Raw genomic sequence first — 19555 nt, 5'->3', positions numbered from 1 at the left:
TTCCTGTGAAGCTTTGCTGCCTTATTTTTGATTTCGCGTAGTTGGAGAAGTGTTTATATTAAAAGTGAAACGTGGAAAGGAAAAGGAAAATAAATTACTAAATTTTAGAGCTTTAAATTATTAAGTGGTAGAGTTCATATTTCTTAGAATGATCTTGGAGAGTTATAGTGTCAATTTATTCTTAGAATGCTAACTTTATTAATGTTATTATTATTATTTATTTAATATTGGATTACTTAGTTACTTTTCAAAATTTATTTATGTATTTATTATTAAGCCTTTGTAGACGAAGCCATTTTTATTGTAGATCGAAGACTGTTTTCCTAACCTATAGGAATTTCTATATTTTCTATAGGACATTTTGTGCACGTGAAATCGATATATTTAATATAAGAATTATTTTAGCACGTGATGTAATTTTTAGTGTTCCTTCAGAGATTATTTTTTATTTATTTCCTGCTGATTGCAATTAATGCAGACAATCTTTATTTAACTCCAACTTGTTGCAATGAATGGAGACAGTTTTTATTTAGCCCCTCGTTGTTACAATTAATGGAGACAATTTTTATTTAACTCCTCGTAGTTGCAATTAATGGAGACAATTTTTATTTAGCCCCTCGTTGTTGCAATTAATGCACACAATTTTTATTCAACTCTTGTTAGTTACAATTAATACAGTTAATCTTTATTTAACTCGCACTTGTTGCAATTAATAGAGACAATCTTTATTTACTTCTTCGTTGTAATTAATGCTGAACATTACTATTTAGCTTTAATTCGTTGCAATAGCCCTTTGCACTCGAAGCCATTTAAAGTCTAAAGCCAAAATAATTATTTTTACCTACAGTATTTCTATAAATAGAAATATTAAAAGTAGTAATACTAAAATATTACTTATTGCATTTTATGCATTCGCAATTAAATTTTGACAATTTTTCGACTATACACAAATGCGATGCCGTAAAAATTGTTTTTCCATAACCTGACATTGTAATTTTTAATACTACCTCAGACTATTAATTATTACCATTCGAGTGTTAAGTGTTAAGGTTATGTCACATGGATCAATCGTAACGATAGCTTCAGTTACAACAGCATTCCTTTTTTCCACATGAAATATTCGAACCGACAATGCGAGAACATCGCGATAGTTCGATAGAACTGTCGTTCATCATTTCTGACGTCGCGGCGTTATTCTCCCCTAATTTTTCACAGCGCGCCCCGCGGCGCTCTTCCAAAGACCACACTAATTGTTGAAGTTAATTGCGAGGAAGAAGCCGCTTTTAATCAGACTCCACGGTTCTACGATCCTACTCGAATTTAACGTCACGTTTGTTGCTGGCAAATTATTCGAGTCGAATCTCTCGAGACTCGCTTCCCGATCCAATATGGCGCAACGTTGTGTTAGTGATTAGGGATATCAAAAATTAGACTGTTTAGACAAAAATTGGACTTATTAGAATATAATTGAAGTTTTAAAGAAATTTGTAAATTTGTAGATTTGTAAATTTATAGTGAAGATTTGTAAATTTGAGGTTAGAAATTTGTAGATTTGTAAATTTGAGGTTAGAAGTTTGTAGATTTGTAAATTTGAGGTTAGAAATTTGTAGATTTGTAAATTTAAGGTTAGAAATTCGTTTAAGGTTGAAGTTAGAAATTATCTAAAAGAAATTTTTCTCGAAATTATTATACTCTCAAGATGATTGTCTTCAGTATAAAAGAAATTCTTGACGTTAGATAAGTTAACAATGTATACGTAAATGTTACATCCTTTCTATTATCTAAGTACTTTCCATATAATATTATTAACAAGAAGATTTCCGACGAAAATGATTACAAAAAAAACTGTCAAAAAATTAGAAGAGTTTAAGAATATTTTTGTTACTTAACACTTATTAAAATGATCAAAACACGAAATCTGCACTGTTAAGTTTCCAAACATTTTACAACTTGGATTATCAACTTAAAAAACGCAGAAAATTCTCCAAAATACGTCATATGTTTTCGAAATTATTGCAATCATTCACTATGCAAATAAAAAAAGATCAGATCTAGCATAACAGTTCGAATAATCGAGGTACCACTGTACTTGAAATTGTTAGTCGACGAATTAAAAGTTGTCGCGTTCCCTTGGAAATGAAAATTAATAGTTTTATATTCCGAGAGTACAATGCCCGGTGTGGCGCGAGTCGCAGCGGTCGCATAACAGCGGTAGGTTAGCCGGACAGTTTCCGGACTTGTTATCGCGAGGGAAGCAAGTGTAAAAGGAGAAAGGCAATCTGGACTATTCCAGCGGGATTTGCGCCCGTGGGACAGTCATTCTCCGTCCGAGAAAAAGGGGCGTAAACTACTGGCGGCGTCGAAGGCTCCCGCGACATCCGATTTCCCTGGTTATTTCTTCTTCCTTCGGCTCCCCGACGACTTTTTCCCAGAGAGAGAGAGAGAGAGAGAGAGAGAGAGAGAAAATGATGCCTCCCTGACAAGATCCCGCCGCCGCCGGGAACGTTAATTTTCTTCATGATAATGCGAACAAAAGTTATGAAATTTCCTCCAATTTTATCATGGATCTGGGTCAGATACGTCTTCCCTCTTTGCGCTCGGGAACGAATCGTTCTTATTTTTCGCTGCTATTTTGTATTTTAAACGCTCTCTCCGACGGTAGCCAAATATAAATGTTTTATATTTATATTATTATCTTTTACGCTTTATATTATTTTAGTAATAGAACACTACTTGAATCTAGGAATTTATCACTAAATATTGGTTTAGTTAAACTTTATTATTAAATAATAATTGGACTGCAAGTTTGTTTGCACTTATCAGTTATTTATATTATTATATATTATACTGTACATTATTTTACTAATGTAAAATTACTTGAACTTAGAAATGTTAAATGTTTTTACTAGTTAGTTTAAATAATAATTGGATTGCAAGTTTGTTTGCATTTATAAGGTATTTATATTATTATACGATATATTATACTGTATATTATTTTAGTAATATAAAATTACTTGAATTTAGAAATGTTAAATGTTTTCATCGCTTAGTCTAACTAATAATTGGTTCGCAAATCTGTTAGTATTTATAAACAGCATTTATAATAATTCGTATTCATAAATGGAGCAAGGAGCATTAATTGTTTTATGGAATTATTAATAAATAGATATCTCGTGGACCATAAAGTTTATTTGTTTATAGACAGAGCAAGATAAATTAATTATTTTATGGAATTATCGCAATACATAACAATAAATAAGAAAGACCATTAACACAAGAATTTTTGCAAAAAAATTGCATACTTTCGAATGATTGTAAATTCAGAAGAAATTAATAATACCGGCCGGAATACTTTATTTCATTTCACGCTCTTCTTAACGCGTAAAAATGTAAATTTCCACGAACACCCCGGCACAGTCTTGTATTTATTCTAGAAAGCAGGAATTTCTTTGACGCGCGCTTTCGCCCGCAAACCGAGATTCTGTCCACGAGATCTCAATTATTATGTAAATCTCAGATTTCAAAAATGTCTCCCTCCAATTTCTCTATCTCGAACTTCCCTTATTCCGCTGTCCGAAAAATTGCCAGCAGTTTACAAAGAGGACGCTGGAAAAGCTAGGATATAGCCGCGTATTTTCGTGAACATTTTCTTTTGTATAGAAGAAACATTTCTAGCAACATTGTAGCAATAAAAGTAAGTAGTACTATATTGTACTATATACTATAGTACAAATGAAAGATTTTCATTATCTCGAAATTGGCGAATCTTTCAATAATAAAATTATATTTAGTAATTATATTGTACATATCGGAGCCTTTTTTAATAACATAATTTTCTCAAATTTTTCTATTTTTTTTTTATGATTGAAAGTAATATTTTATATTATTCTCTCGTAATAATAAAGTATAAAATGGAATGATTTAAAATTGAATATTGAGGTTATAAGATAAATACAGCAACGTTGCCTAACAATAACAATAATAATAATAAACAGTAGTAATAATAATAGTAATAGTAAGTAGTAATAATGGTAATGAAATAGTAAAATAGTGATGATAATAATAATAAGCGTTATAGGTTATAAAATGCGAAATTATTCCAAGGATGCAAAGAAGATATTTAAGATTAATAATTTAATATTGGCACATAATATAATTCAATACAATATTAATATAATACTATAAAGAGCCAGTTCAGTGACGTCATTCCAGCAGAGGGCACTGTCGTAACGAAAGGGTTAAAAGGAATAAAATTAAAACAAGTGAGCGTAAGAAAATGTTATTGTTATCTTATTATACGCCATCTTGTTATTCTATAAGATACCGTAAAAGCATTTTTCGAAATGTTAGAACAAATTCCACCAATAACACAAAAATGATAAAACTACCATGTTGTTAAGTAGAGCAATTGTTGCAAGAATATCCGCGATCATCTGGGCGAAACGGAGCCGGCATCAAAATCGCGCGATCGCGGCCAGATAAACGTTTATGTAAAATTAATGAATGCTCGAGGAACAATGGTGGATCGGCCAGCGGGGCAACCAGGAGGGGGGGATATATTCGTGTGTTGAGCATTGTAACGGCAGCCGGGGATATAAATAGCGCATCCTTCCTGGCGAAACTATGGAAAATTCAAGTGAAAAGTGCACGCCCGTAAATTGTTCATTCCCGTGGCTTTAAATCGATCTCCGCGGAGGCTGCGTGTACACCGCGGCCGTCTGCCCGGTGCCGGGCAAAACCGTTTTCAAATTAAACGTCGCGCGCCGTTACTGCTCGAATGAATAACATCCTGTCCGGATCCGGGAACCTGATACCGCCCCCTAACTAATGTTATCGTTATTGTGTCAAATGTATTGAAACTCTGTCAAGATAATGGACACGATTACCGAAATGCGCTCTGTAACAGACACAAGCCGGTCGATGGATTCACTGGGACACGGACTGGTGTGTTACCCTTTTCAATGGTCGGTTACGATTTCTGCCTAAAACATTGTTACCGATTTATTATTGTCCATTTATTGTTGCCGATTTATTATTGTCCATTTATTGTTGGCGATTAATTGTCAACTTATTATTGTCCATTTATTGTTGCCGATTTATTATTGTCAATTCATTGTTGGCGATTAATTGTTAATTTATGACTGTTAATTTATTATTGTCAATTTATTATCGTTGATTCACTATTGTTAATTTATTGTTGGCGATCAATTGTCAACATATTATTGTCGATCAATTGTCAAGTTATTACTGTCAGTTTACCATTGTCAATTAATTGTCAACTTAGTATTGTCAATTTATAATTGTCAATTTATTATTGTAGTTTAATTGTAAACTTATTATTGCCAATTTATTATTGTCGATTAGTTTGCAACTTATTATTGTCGATTTGTTATTGTCAACATATTATGGTCGTTTTATTATTGTCAACTTATTATTGTCGATTAGTTATCAACTTATTACTGTCAATTTATTATTGTCGTTTAGTTATCAACTTATTACTGTCAATTAACAAGGGCACTGCGATCAGTTACGAAAAATTGTCGAACGATATAAATAAGACTAAAGTAACAATACTGAACAATAATACTAAATAAGTAACACAAGGCCAAGAATACTAAAAAAAAAACCAAATAAATAACCCTAAAGCAATAATACTAAAACAACAATATTAAATAAATACACCGCCCATTCCAACCTAATTTGAAATCCGTGCTCTAATTACCCCAAAAATGAGGGTTTAACAAGAACGAACACGGTTCGCAACGCCGCGTCATCGGAATATTCAAATCGAAATTCGGCCGAACAAGCCCCCGGATAAATGTCTCTTCAATTTTCAGGATTCACGCTGTCCCAGAAACGGTGGACTGGCGCACACGAATCGTGTTACTGCGAACAATATTTCACTGCCTTGTCGAGGGCCGGCCGACGCGCAACACGCTGTTCGACCAATTTTCCCCAGAAACAACGAAACATTAAAAACTTCCGGCTGTAATTAGCTTTTCGGACGGTGTCCGATGATACCGACCTGGAAACACACACACACACACACATACACCCGCGGCTGCTGTGCGTCGACCGTACCCCCCTCCACTAGACCGGGAACTTTCGATTTATAATTATCGTCACCGTTAATTGCGGCGACGGGCCCGGGCATTATGAAACAGTTAGGGTGACCGAAAATTGAAAATTTCATAATGCTCACCGATGGCCGGCAAATTGCGCGGCCGCTGGGCGAGAGACACTGCATCGTTGCGGTGCGTTACTGTGACGGAGAGTGAGAGAGAGAGAGAGAGAGAATAATATATAAAATGAAGAGAGAAAGGGAGGAAGCGAAAAAGAGAGAGTTAAATAGAAAATGAAAGAGAGAATTAAATAAATGAAGAGAGAGTAAATTAAATAAAGAAAGAGAGAGAGAATTGAATGAATAAAGAGAGATACAGTTAAATAAATAAAGAGAGTTAAATGCAGAGAGGGAGAATTATATATATATATATATAAAGGGAGAGACAGTGGAGTAAATAAATAAAGAGGGAGACAGTGGAAATAAAGAAAGAACGTGAGAATTAAATAAATAAAGAGAGAGACAGTGAAATAAATAAATAAAGAGGGAGACAGTGGAAATAAAAGAAGAACGAGAGAATTAAATAAATAAAGAGAGAGACAGTGAAATAAATAAAGAGAAAGATGAAGAATTAAATATATAAAGAGAGAGACAGTGAAATAAATAAAATAAAAGGAAATTAAAAAAATAAAGAGGGAGACAGTGGAAATAAATAAAGAACGCTAATTAAATAAATAAAGAGAGTGACAGTTAAATAAATGAAGAGAGTTAGATACAGAAAGGGAGAGTTGAATAAATGAGATGAGAGAGAAAGAGAGTCAAAAAGAGGTAGTATAAGGAGAGTTGAATAGAGAGCCAAATAATGAGCGAAAGAGAGAGTCAAAGAGAGAGAGAGGGGGCAGAGAAGTGGAAAGAGAGAGAGAGAGAGAGAACACGAATCGATCGATTTTCGAGTTTGCGGTTTTTGGACGAGTTAGACAAATTTGCCACGGGAACGACGCGACCGTCGGTCATCGATACAAATTCGATCGCGTATCGATGGCGGTGGACCAGAAATTTCAGGGTCCGGGGAATTATTAATGGTCACGGTTCACACGCTCGATACTTCCGGTTTACTAGATCAAGACCGGTTTGATCAACTCGTGTCCACTTTGATGAACTTTCTGGCCGCGCTGCGCCGACCACTTCTCAATTAATGTTTTAGAGAAATTCCTCGTCTGCTGAATGCTCTCTCTACCTCTCTCTCTCTTCCTCTCTCTCCCTCTCTCTATGAGTGTGTGTGTGTGTGTAGGCTTGACCTGCGGTTGCATATAGTGTTTCGTTTAGGTAAGAAATGCATTTTCTCTAAAACAGAGATGCAAACGAGGTGAAGAAACAAATGCTGTAAAAAAGTGCATTCGATGTAAGGTTGAGTGCAGTCGATGTAAAAAGCGAATGTAGTCGATGTAAAAAGAGATTGCAGTCGATGTAAAAAGCGAATGCAGTTGGAGTAAAAAAGATGCACGTTCCGTGCAGAAAACGAAATTGAAATGCGTTTTTGTGTAAAAAAGAAGTGGATCCCATGCAACAGATATGCAACTGTATTCTATGTGAAAAAATAAATGGAAATGTTTTTCATGTGAAATAGAAAGGAAGATGCAATTTTGTGTGAGAAATAAATAGAAATGCATTCTGTGTGAAAAAGGAAGTGGAATCTATGCAACATAGAAATGCAACTGCATTCTATTTAAAAAGAGAAGTGGATTCTAGGTGAAAAAATAAATGGAAATGTTTCCTATGGAAAGACAATTCTATGTAAGAAATAAATATGAATGCATTCTGTATAAAAAAAAGAAGTGGAATCTATGCAATATAGAAATGCAACTGCATTCTATTTAAAAAAAGAAAGTGGATTCTGTACAAAATGCGAATGCATTCTACGTAAGAAGCAAATGGAAATGTGTTCCATGTGAAACAGAAATGGAAATGCATTATATGTTAAAAGGTAATGCATTATATGTAAAAGGGAAAAAGACTGTATGTAAAAAGGAAATACACTGTATGTATAAAGGAAATGTATCCTAATTTTGATAAAAGCTGCGAATAAAAGTATTAAAAGAATATTTCCATCAAAGATAAAAACATTGAGAATTTCTTGGAAAAGAAGTTTGCAGAATATAATAAAAATTCCTTTGCCGTTTGTTAGTAAATTTTTCAATTATTCTAAAATTTTTTTAAAGAAGGGAAAACAATTTTAGCTTTTTCGAAATTACATATTCCTTTAAATTGGAATATTAATTTAGAAACTTAAATTGAATGCATTAAATAAACAAGCCCCACGTGATTCACTAATAAATATAAATTATAATGAACTAAATATATATATAATAAAAAAAGATTTCACACATTTTAGTAATGATGTATATAAATAACGTAAGCTATTTAACTGTTGCAAATTACTGTTCAAAATTGGATTTATTCGTCGATTAATATATTAAATAATTTCTTAACAATTTATACGAATAAGAATAAAACAAAAGCCATCTATTTTTACCAACTCGAAATTAACTCGCGATTATGTAACACACGCGAGGTAGATGGTTGAATATTTTACGACGTTTTGGTTCATTGATAAATCCTCCGGCGCGTTCGAGAAACATTGTGCAATTTAAAATGTTTCTTTATTGTTGTTAGGTATTTAGAGCCGGCTTCTGTTATCTTTTAAGCTCTTGTAATCCAGTGGGATGTGTCTGGTGATTAGTTTTTGTTGGCGCGGTGCCACAGATTCTTGTTTGTGCCGCGGTAACAATGAAGGAAGCATAAACGTCTCTACTTCCTGTTCTCTGCTTCTAATCTACTTTACAAGCTTTCGTCCTTTATCTTTGGTCCGCGCATAGACATCGACAATTTGTTAAATAATCGCGACACCCTTCCGACAAGTAGAGACAGCAAGTAATGGTCAGACGTGTTATACTATGTATATCAATTAATTCCGACGTTCGTTTTACGTGATATTAATTTATCTAATTAATTTACCTAATTATATGTTTTAATATTAAAACTTACAGCAAGGAAGCGCAGTTCTGCAACAGATGCATACAACTCCAACTGTAACAGAAAATAAATAATTATTTGGCGTGGAATTTAACATTACAGATTTAAGAAAATTGTCAAGAAATAATTGCACTGTTGTTGCAATTTTTGCAATTGTTTTGGCTGTTCTTAGACTGAAAAATAATTTCTTATACAATTTGGAGTGATTTTATTTGAACAAGAAATTTTATTTCGAAAATAACATTTTTATCTGTATTAATGGTTTTAAAATGTATTCAAAGCTTCTGTTTTATTGATTATCAAATGATCAATGCATAGAGAACTGTGGTCTTGTAATCAATCTTCAGCAATATTGAAGTTAATATTTTACATTCTAGATAAATGAATAAATTAATATAAAAAAAGGTATAATCAGTGTCATCAATTTTTTACCTATATTGATAATTTTCTATTCATTATTTCTTCCTATAGAAATTTTTAGTGAAAATGAAGTATTCAAGTGGAAGGAGAGTACTATGTTTACACTAAGTAGAAACAGCGTGGTATGGTCAGACAATTATTTACTTTCAAATGAAATTTACCATTCTCATCGAAGATCGACACACTGTAACCCACTATAGTTGTAAGTTATTATATAATATAAGTCATAAGTTACAATATTATATAATATAAGTTATAAGTTACAATATTATATAATATAAGTCATAAGTTACAATATTATATAATATAAGTCATAAGTTATAATATTGCATTATATAATATATAATAAGTTATAAGTTATGAGTTACAGTATAATATACCAAATGAAACATAATAAAAATACAGGAAAAGAACCTTGAAAAATATAATATCAATACATAAACAGCACAATGACGTAAATTTTTCCACTGCCCACACATCATCATTTATTCCACTGAATTAAAATCAATCTACTGATCCGTGCACAAAACCAGCGTGTATCTTTGCTATATGTATAGCATACAAATAAACGCTATGGTACATAAACGTCGCAAGCATTGCCACGCGGAAAAATCACGAAAACATTTCCCCCGGAAAATGTGTAATCACTCGAAATTAAAAATTTCTACCGTCCAATCAATATCTCCACAAAGAGTTTCCCCCCCTCCCGGCCCATCGTCGTCTTCCAATTTGTATTCATTCCCATTGCAGGGTGATGTGGAAACCGAGCCCGATTGAGACTTTACGAGAATTTATTACGAGAACACGGTGTTCCCGCTTATTTTATGAAAGCAATTAAATCCGGCTTCCGATGCATTTAATCGGTCGCATATCGTCGATTCAAGGTTAAAATTGATTACACGCCTCGACAACAGAGCCACGGCGCGACGGGGACGGGGGACTCGGTGGAAGAAAGGGCGAGGGAGGGGGAAACGGTGAAGGTGGGAGAAAGGGTGAAGTAGGGAGATAGGGGGAGAGACAGAGCAACCGAGAAGCAGAAAGACAGAGAGAGAGAGAGAGAGAGACGAAGATACAGAGTGACGGAGAGAAAGAGAAAGAAATAGAGCAGCGAGATAGAGATGCAACTGAGAGATAGAGAGAGTCCAGAGAAAGAGAGCAGAGAGAGAGAGAGACGAAGATATAGAGTGACGGAGAGAAAGAGAAAGAAATAGAGCAGCAAGATAGAGATGCAGCTGAGAGATAGAGAGAGAAAGAGAGCAGAGAGAGTAGAGAGAGAAGAAGAGAGATAGGAGAGCAAAGATAGAGCAGAGAGAGCGTAGTAAAGAAAGATAAAAAAAGGAAAAAAAGAGATAGAGCAGAGAGATAGAGGTCAGAGAGAGAACGAGAAGAGTGAGAGACCAACAAGCAAAGAGACCAACAAAGAGAAAGAGAAAGAGAGATATAGCAGAAATAGAAAGAAAGAAATAGGGCATAGAGAGCAGAAGAAGAGACAGAGAACAAAAAGATAAAGAAAGAAAGAGAGCAGAGAAAAAAAGATAGAGTAATCCACATAGAGAGAGAGAGAGAGAGAGAGACAGCAAAGAAATCCTGTTACCCCTAACAATTTCAGCAATAAATATACTCGACGGCTCGTCGAAAAGTCGAGCACCCCTGCCTCGTAAATTTCAACTAATTGCCAGGGCCCGCGTCATCGTCGTCGTTGTTGCATTAGGGTGTGTCCGGCAAACGCGAGAATTGTCGCCGGTTTAAACGAATTAGAGGAGAGAGAGAGAGAATTGAAAGAGAAAAATCAGGAAGACGTGTAAATGCCGGCAATAAAACCGACAGCATTTCACAGGTCGGACTCCGTCGAATTTCGCGCGGTGCTCATCGAACCACCCCCACCCCGGAGGACCGCTCGTTAACATTCAGCGAAATAAAATGGCTCGCCGCTTAGGAAATATCACCGGCGTGGCAGATTTAAAGCCTTACGTTCCCTTATCTACCGCGGCGCGCGGCGCGACGATTCTTTCGAATTGCTGGGTCTTCCACGACGGTGTCGTCACCGGGAAAGATTGGCTTCGGTTACAGACAATTAATGTCCGGCCGGCTGTCGCCGCCGCGGAGGGGAACGCGACCGACAATTTCCGAAATTTCTTTCGCAATTTGATCTATGGTTCTGCGAGCTGATCGATCGAAAGGATTTATCGATGGACAGGGAATATTCGTGGCGAGCGTTAAATGTTGTGTTATTCGTTCATGCGATGTTATAATGTATTGTGTAATTAGATCATTTATATTGTGTTTTATATTCTGTAATTGTATAATTTATATTGTGTTATATATTATACAATTATATAATTTATATTTTGTTATATAAACAATAATGTTATATTATACTCTATATAGTATATTATAGAATTGCACACAGTATAATTAAAGGATATACAGTATACAATATAATATAATTTATATTGCAGATTTGCATCGATGTGAAAACAATGGATATATTATAGAAAATAAAAATTGTTCACACACACATTTGTCTCCCTTTTTAATCGTTTAAACAACTTAAAATCAATGCAATAACACTTTGAACAATATTCGCATTTTTTAATAATTCTTTAAATATAAACCAACATAACAATTTAAAATTACTTTAACCCTTTGCATTAACTCCGGAGTGGAGTTATTTGAAATTGAATTTCAGACTCGAGGGCTCCGCTTCGGAGACAATGGCGATAAATATTACATGGCCCCGCCCTGGAACCCTCGGCTGCAAAGGCTGAAATTCATCGAATATAATTAACGTTTTGCAATTGATCTATTAATTCACGCTATAAACGCATAAAACTCGCTGTCTAGTTCCGACTAGATCGGTTAGTAGCTCTTAATCTCACAATTATAGCGAGTTATTCTTGATCGTCAATTGATCAGGTGCCATCTCTAAGAATACTTCATTTTGCCTGCACAGTTTTGCATCGATGTATGAATATTTATAGTCTGTTTGTAATAAGTTCTGAGTAATTTGGCAAATATTCATTCGTCTAAAGAAGTATAAGAGTTATTGTTTTTTAAGTAATTAAGTATCATTTACAAGAGTGCCTTGATCGCAAGATTTTTGTCGATACATGAGAGATAAATATTTGTAGTCAGTTAACAATAATTTCTAAATATTTTATAAAGTGGCCCTTAATTCTTAAGAAATACCAACAATAATTCTTGGAATTATTACTTATATCGAGTATAAAGTAATAATTGCCTAAAATAATTTAAACATTAATTGTATTATTTTATAAAGTACCATTATGCCTTATAAACTCTACGCATGAGATTTATTTGCAATGTTTGTTAAATATTTGTCGTCTATGCTCGTAACAATAATTTAAGGCAATAGAGAACAATATACTATACTGTACTATAATGTATATTATAACGACGACGAAGAACTCTTATTTAACACGGATTTAATTAATGGCTTTCCGCAACAATATGAGCGTTTTATGGTTAAAGTTTGATTGAATCTCGTCATTTAAAAGCTAGGGTTAAATTCCAGTGGCCTCTAGACCAGGTCAGTAGCAGTTTGATTCTACTGCAGCGAGCGCCGCGGAACAGTTGTGGCGACTTCAATGAAGGTATGCGCTTTATCAACAATTAATTCAGACCCGTATGAGAAGGAAATTCAGATTGCATGAGAACGAAAGAGCAATTTATAGAACATTGGAGGCTAAGATTGTTCCGCCGCTATAAAGTTTCTCGACGTTTCTCCGCGCCGAAGGATATTCCGGCTAATAAATTGAAGTGCTTTACCAAACAATAATTTCACTGCGAATTTAATGCGTTTGCTATAAAAGCGAGTTGACGCGATTTAATATAGTTTATTAATTAAACGAATTTTGGTATGGCGATATATTATTTGTAAGTTATTATTTATTGTTATGTTACGCATTATTTAATGAAAATTGAAATTTGTTAATGAGAATTGTAATTTTAGAGGAAACTGTTCTATTTATAGGTGTTTATGAATATAATATTTAAATAACAATCATGAATATAATAATCGAATATCAATAATGAAAATAATATTTGAGTATTTATGACAAATATAATATCTTAGTAATTATGATAAATATAATATTTCAGTACTAATAATGAATATAATGATGAATATAATAATTGAGTACTAGTGATGAAAAAAATATTCAAATACTAATAACAAATATAATATTGAAATACTAACAATAAAAATAATATTTAAGTCCTAATAATAAACATAATATTTCAATACTAACAACGAATACAATAATCGAATATCAAAGTTAATAATAACATTTTATTACAGAATATTGTACTTCTAACATAAAATACAATACTATACGTATTTATTATCAGCCGATACAGAAATTAATCACTGGAATACTCATAGCAATTTCATACGCAATTAAAAAGCGACTACTTCGCGCGCGGTTTGACAAAATAGAATTAATCGATGCGTCCGTCAAAAATCTAAAAATAACGAGGAGACAGAATTAGATAGAGATGATCTAAGAATTGAATGGAGGCTCATGCATGAGCTCATGATGAAATATCGGATTGATACGGAAATAACTTCTCCACCGTGTGTGCCGTTACATTACTAAATTATAATTACCATCCAGAATAACATCGGCTAAGTTTAATGATGATCCATTTAGTAACAGTGCTCTCCACACCAAAACGGAGACGAATATTTTTATAACCGAGGCAAACCGCGATCACTATTTATGCCTCAACCTGAATCTTCTCGTAACACTTCCATTTGGTTTAAACGGATCGTTTAATATTAATGATTGTTCAACGCTAAGTAATATTAATATCGATCCGTCGAAACAAACTGTTTAATTAACGACGACATCGTCGATAAGTTAAATATGAAGCGTCGATGGGAAAGAGTTGAAATTTTTATGATGCATGACTTTTTAATGAAAAATTTTAACATTAAACATAGCTTTGACGATAAATACTATATTTCTGCGGAACTGTTAGTAATAATATTGTATATTTTTATATAAATTCTTTAAAGTTAATTGACTCTTTGCATTTTAGTGACGACACTGAAATATCAGATTTATTTATATTTAAAAAAAGAAAATGTTAAAACTGCAAATATTATGTTTATTAACAAACAGACTTTTATAAGCATAAATTGCAATAAATTGTATAAAATAGAAATATCGTAGATTAGAAAATATGATTTAGATTTTGTATTAAAATAACTTCGAATGCAAAGAGGTCATTTACTAGAATTAATACTGATCTTGTTAAGTATTGTTAGTTATCGATTGTTAGCTGAATATTTAAAAGTAGGTTCGCGGTTGCGATAGTACTTTCCAGCAAATAAAACGAAGATTCTCCGCCTCGGAGTACAAAAGCGACGTGTAAACTAAACACCGAAGATAGTTTGAGGTTAGCTCTAGCAAACAGTCATCGTCAGCCACGAATTCTGAAGCTATTTACCGAGATTCAAGTTCACCTACAATCTATAGATCCTTGAGAAAATATCTATTTCCACCGTTCAAATAACAATATCTCGAATTTTTGCCAAGATACATTTTCAAAAGAATAAATAAAGACAATTATATTATTGACTCAAATATCCTATCCACTTTTAGATAAAATATCTTCTTTCTATATTAAAAAAATTGTCGAAAAGATTAAAATACCTGTAATTCCTTTGAACATTTATTTTTACGTTCACCTATAATCTATAGATCCTTGAGAAAATATCTATTTTCATCGTTTAAATAAAGACACTTGAAAAGAATAAATAAAGACACTTGTATTATTGAATAAATATCGTATCTGCTTTTATATAAAATATCGAATCTACTTTTATATAAAATATCGTATCTACTTTTACATAAAATACCGAATCTATTTTTATATAAAATATCGTGCAAAGTCAGCTTCCAAAATTATTTCAAACACGAATATTCCGTCTATAATAAAAATTTCTCGAAGAGATTAAAATACAATTCTTTTGAACATTTATTTCCTTAAATAATAAATAGTAATCGCATCTTCTTTAGACCCATTTTCATAAAAACATTTCAACCTCCCACGTATAATAAATCCCTCGACAGTGGAGCACCTTATTGTATACTGCAAAATACAGCTCAGGGATAAACAACATAATTATACAAAACATCCTGTAAAAGATAAGAACAATAAAAAGCGATCAGAAACTTACAGCAATATTTTAAACAATCCCAATCGTACAAGCAACTCTAAATCTAACTGTAATTCGCTAATGATGGTTGCTGCTAATTTAAACGCAAAATGAAAGAAATAAAAATACTGCTAATTTTTAACAAAGAGAAATAAGAATCGCCCTACAGATAAAATCATCGCAAAACTGTCATCGATCATCTCATCGTCTGACTGTCTTCCAAACATTTCCAAGAAAATAGAAAAATTCGAAATTTTTACCAACCAAAAATTCCTTAAATAAATTCCAAGACCACCAACAAAAAAATCGCCCCACTTTTTCCATAGAATACCAGCATTTCCAACCACCTAACCATTTCGAAAACCCCGTAACATCGTCAGCTGGCAGAAATTTCCTCGAGTCCCGCGATCCTTTGTCAGCGCCGGTACAAAGCCACTGAATAAATCGGCGACCGATTAAAAAGCCAGTAGTAGTCCGCGCGTTCCGCGGCCGTTGGAAAACAATCGTACGTGTCTCTCTGGTCGCATTGTCCCGCGGCCGATATCCAAGGACGACCTTTAATTGATTTCTTAAATTAGCCGAGCCGTCGAGACGCCGTAGGGGATGAAACGGCGCGGCTCGTCCGCTAACTTGAATTTGAATGGCAGTGTCGCGTGACTGACGGGGCTTGAGAGACGGACGAAGGAATCCCTCCGCTTTGAAGAACGGAAAGAGATGAAACGAATGAGAAATAGAAAGAGAGCGAGAGAGAAAGAGAGAGAGAGAGAGAGCGAACTAGAGAGAGGGGGGGATGGGAGCCGGTGAAAAAGGAAAAGCACGATATGAGAAGGCGGATTGTACGAGGAGAGAAAAACAGAAATGGGTTCGGCAGTTAATATCGAAGCGAATGGAAGAGCAATCGGTATGAAGCGAACCGGAATGACCTTATTGCCCGGTCCGAGTGCAATCTGCAATTGGTTCAGTCTGTTACTGTTACAATTGGCTGGGACCGATTTGCGGACTCGAATCTTCTCGCGCGCGCGCGCGCCCCCGCGCCGGGTCCCCTCGCGCTTCTACGTTTCGTCAGATTTAACCCGCAGAATAACAGCAACTCGCGCGTGATTGCTCTTTATTAACGCTGTTCGCGAACGCTGTAACGTTCATTTTCATGTACCGGCGAAATTACGCGAACGATGAAACGTTCGCTCGCCACGTTATCGCGCCACGTCCGGCTCTGTACGCGGCGTTTATTTATTAAAATTCTATTGTGCAACGCTAAATTCGCGCGACAAATTCGAGACTAAAAACTACTGTCTATAGTAAGACAATTTATTCGGATTTTTAAGCAGTATTGTTGTAAAGCTTGTTGTATAAGTAAGTTACAAATGTGTCGTTTGAATAATCGTGAATTGAAAAATTAATACAAAGAGTAAAAAGTGAATATTCATAGAAAGAATTTGTTTAAATCGATTTGGATTTTATCACTTTTTTGTATTCTAGACATTTCACTAAAATTCGAGTGAATATGTTATGAAAATGGCTTTTTAAAATAATGATAGTAATAAAAATTAATCATTCTATGTAAAATATAAATTTTGTTATGTAACAATATTGTTCGATGTCGCTAGATAATTTATAATACCGTTTAAAAGGACTGTTGTTAGAAACGTGGATGAGTATTTTCAATTAATGCTTTTAGCCATTGAAAATGTAACAAAAGACATTCGAATTAATTTCTAACAAATTGGCATTGTTTTTTAGAGAATGCTTCATATTATTCAATATTAATATACAATTTATTATACTGTCTCTATTAATAAAGAACAGTCAGAAGAACGAATCATTTTATCTGACAATAGAAAACCGAAACATTTACAAGGTTAATAAAATATTTAAGTTATCCATTCAATATCATTGTTATTAAAAAAAATAGACGAATCTCTCGCGAGATTTCACTTCACAGAATAACATAGATTATTACAGAACAATATCTCCTACATTCATAAACCTAATCCACCGTCCGTCACTTTGTCCATCCGAATTAATTTTTCACTAACCACAGTGGCTCAGTTTTAAACAAGCAAAGGCTAAAAAAAATGACGCGGCTACACCGTAGACGTCAAAAGTGTTAAAAAAGCATTTCAGCTAAGCCGTACGATTTATTTTCTGTCACGCGCGGGATTTACAACAAAGTAGGCTATATCGAAGTTGAAATATAATGTTCTACCGGGCAGTGATTTCCATATTTTACGGTTTAAAGTTTAAATATCGCGGAATACGCAGTCTGAATAATTCGTCGAAGGATTTAGAACAATTTACGATACAGAGAGAGAGAAAGAGAGAGAGAAAGAGAGAGAGAGAGAGAGAGAGAGAGAGATTCTCTCTGGAAGGGATCGTACCGGAGTCGGACTCTGGTCCGCTCATATTTTCGCATCTATCCATCTCACGTTTTCTACAACATGCGCATACATAATTCCCTCGTTGAATAGAAATCGGATCGAGGTTACATTTTACGAAATATTATGCAAACCCTGACCCAACATAATCCGGCCGCGTGTATTTTTCTCTCTCTCTCTCTCTCTCTCTCTCTCTCTCTCTCTCTCGTTCTCTCTTTTCCGTGTTACCAAATCAATGTCCTGCCGGCGCATAGAGAAAGATTGCGTAAGGTGATTTGTAACGGGGAAAGAGATTTTAACGACCCCTTGTCGCCGCGTTGTCACCTGCCCGGCGAAGAAGTCGCATTATGGCCACGCACGGTTATGGAACTATCGATAAACGTCAATGTTACGCAAAACGGGCCGCGAGATAATAGAGATGGCCGTCGTGATCGAACGAAGCATTGGACCTTCTGAAGAATAATAGTTCCAACAGTTTTACTGAAGGAAATAAAAGATAGTTTGCGCAAATTTAATTTACCTTTGGCGAAAGAGGGGAAGAATAATTTACCCTATTTTTACCGAAGCAGGCAAATAGTAACTTTAACGAGTTTTATTTGACTCTGTTTTTGTTAACAGAGGTAAATAACAATTTCTACGATTTTAATTTAACTGTTTTTACTAGATCAGGCAAATAACAATTTTTATGATTTTAATTTCGCCTTGTTTTTAGCAACGAAGGCAAATAATAATTTTTATGACTTTTATTTGACTCTGTTTTTGTTAAGGTAGGTAAATAACAATTTCTACGATTTTAATTTAACGCTATTTTTCACGGAGCAGGCAAGCAACAATTTTTTAAATTTTAATTTGACTGAGATTCAATTTTAATATATTTTTATCAAGGGAAGTAAATAATATTTTTTACAATTTTAATTTCACCACAGTTTTAGCTAGGAAAGCAAATAAAAATTTTTACAATTTTAATTTAACCTTATTTTGATCACGGAAGGCAAGCAACAGTTCTTGCAATTTTAATCTGATTCTACTTTTACCAAAAGAAGCAAACAATACCTTTCATCATTTCCGTTTGACTCTATTTTTACAAAAAGAGGCAAATAGTGCCATTTGCAATTTTAATTTGACACTATTTTTTCCAATGACGTCAAACGACGCCTGTTACAATTTTACTTTGACACATTTTTATTAAAGGAGTCGAACGACGCTTTTGAAAGTTTTAATTGAACAATTATTTTTACCAAAAGAATTGAACACTTTTGGATAATTGAATTCTAACCTATTTTTACCGAAGGAAACGTGCAATATATTATACAATTTTAATTTCACACAATATTTAAATAAAGGGATGAAAAGGAATCTTTTAAAATTTTAATGTTATTCTATTTTCACCAAAGGGGTTGAAGGAAATCTTTTATAATTTCAATTTTACACTATTTTTATCAAAAAGGGTAAAGGTAACCTATTACAATTTTAATTTCA

General features: G+C 33.9%; 1 long non-coding RNA gene across 1 annotated transcript in view; it reads right to left on the bottom strand.

Moving 5' to 3' along the window:
- The window catches only part of LOC144470263 (uncharacterized), a 137453-nt gene that overhangs the window by 55627 nt on the left and 62271 nt on the right, over positions 1-19555 (bottom strand). The window contains exon 3 of the long non-coding RNA XR_013494092.1: positions 9107-9148. This is a non-coding gene — a long non-coding RNA (uncharacterized LOC144470263). The remainder of the gene's footprint in view (positions 1-9106; positions 9149-19555) is intronic.

This window comes from Augochlora pura, chromosome 5 (assembly GCF_028453695.1).
Source record: "Augochlora pura isolate Apur16 chromosome 5, APUR_v2.2.1, whole genome shotgun sequence".
In the NCBI taxonomy this organism is placed as follows: domain Eukaryota; kingdom Metazoa; phylum Arthropoda; class Insecta; order Hymenoptera; family Halictidae; genus Augochlora; species Augochlora pura.
The sequence above is the reverse complement of the archived record's forward strand: the minus strand, read 5'-3'. Positions and strand labels throughout refer to the sequence as shown.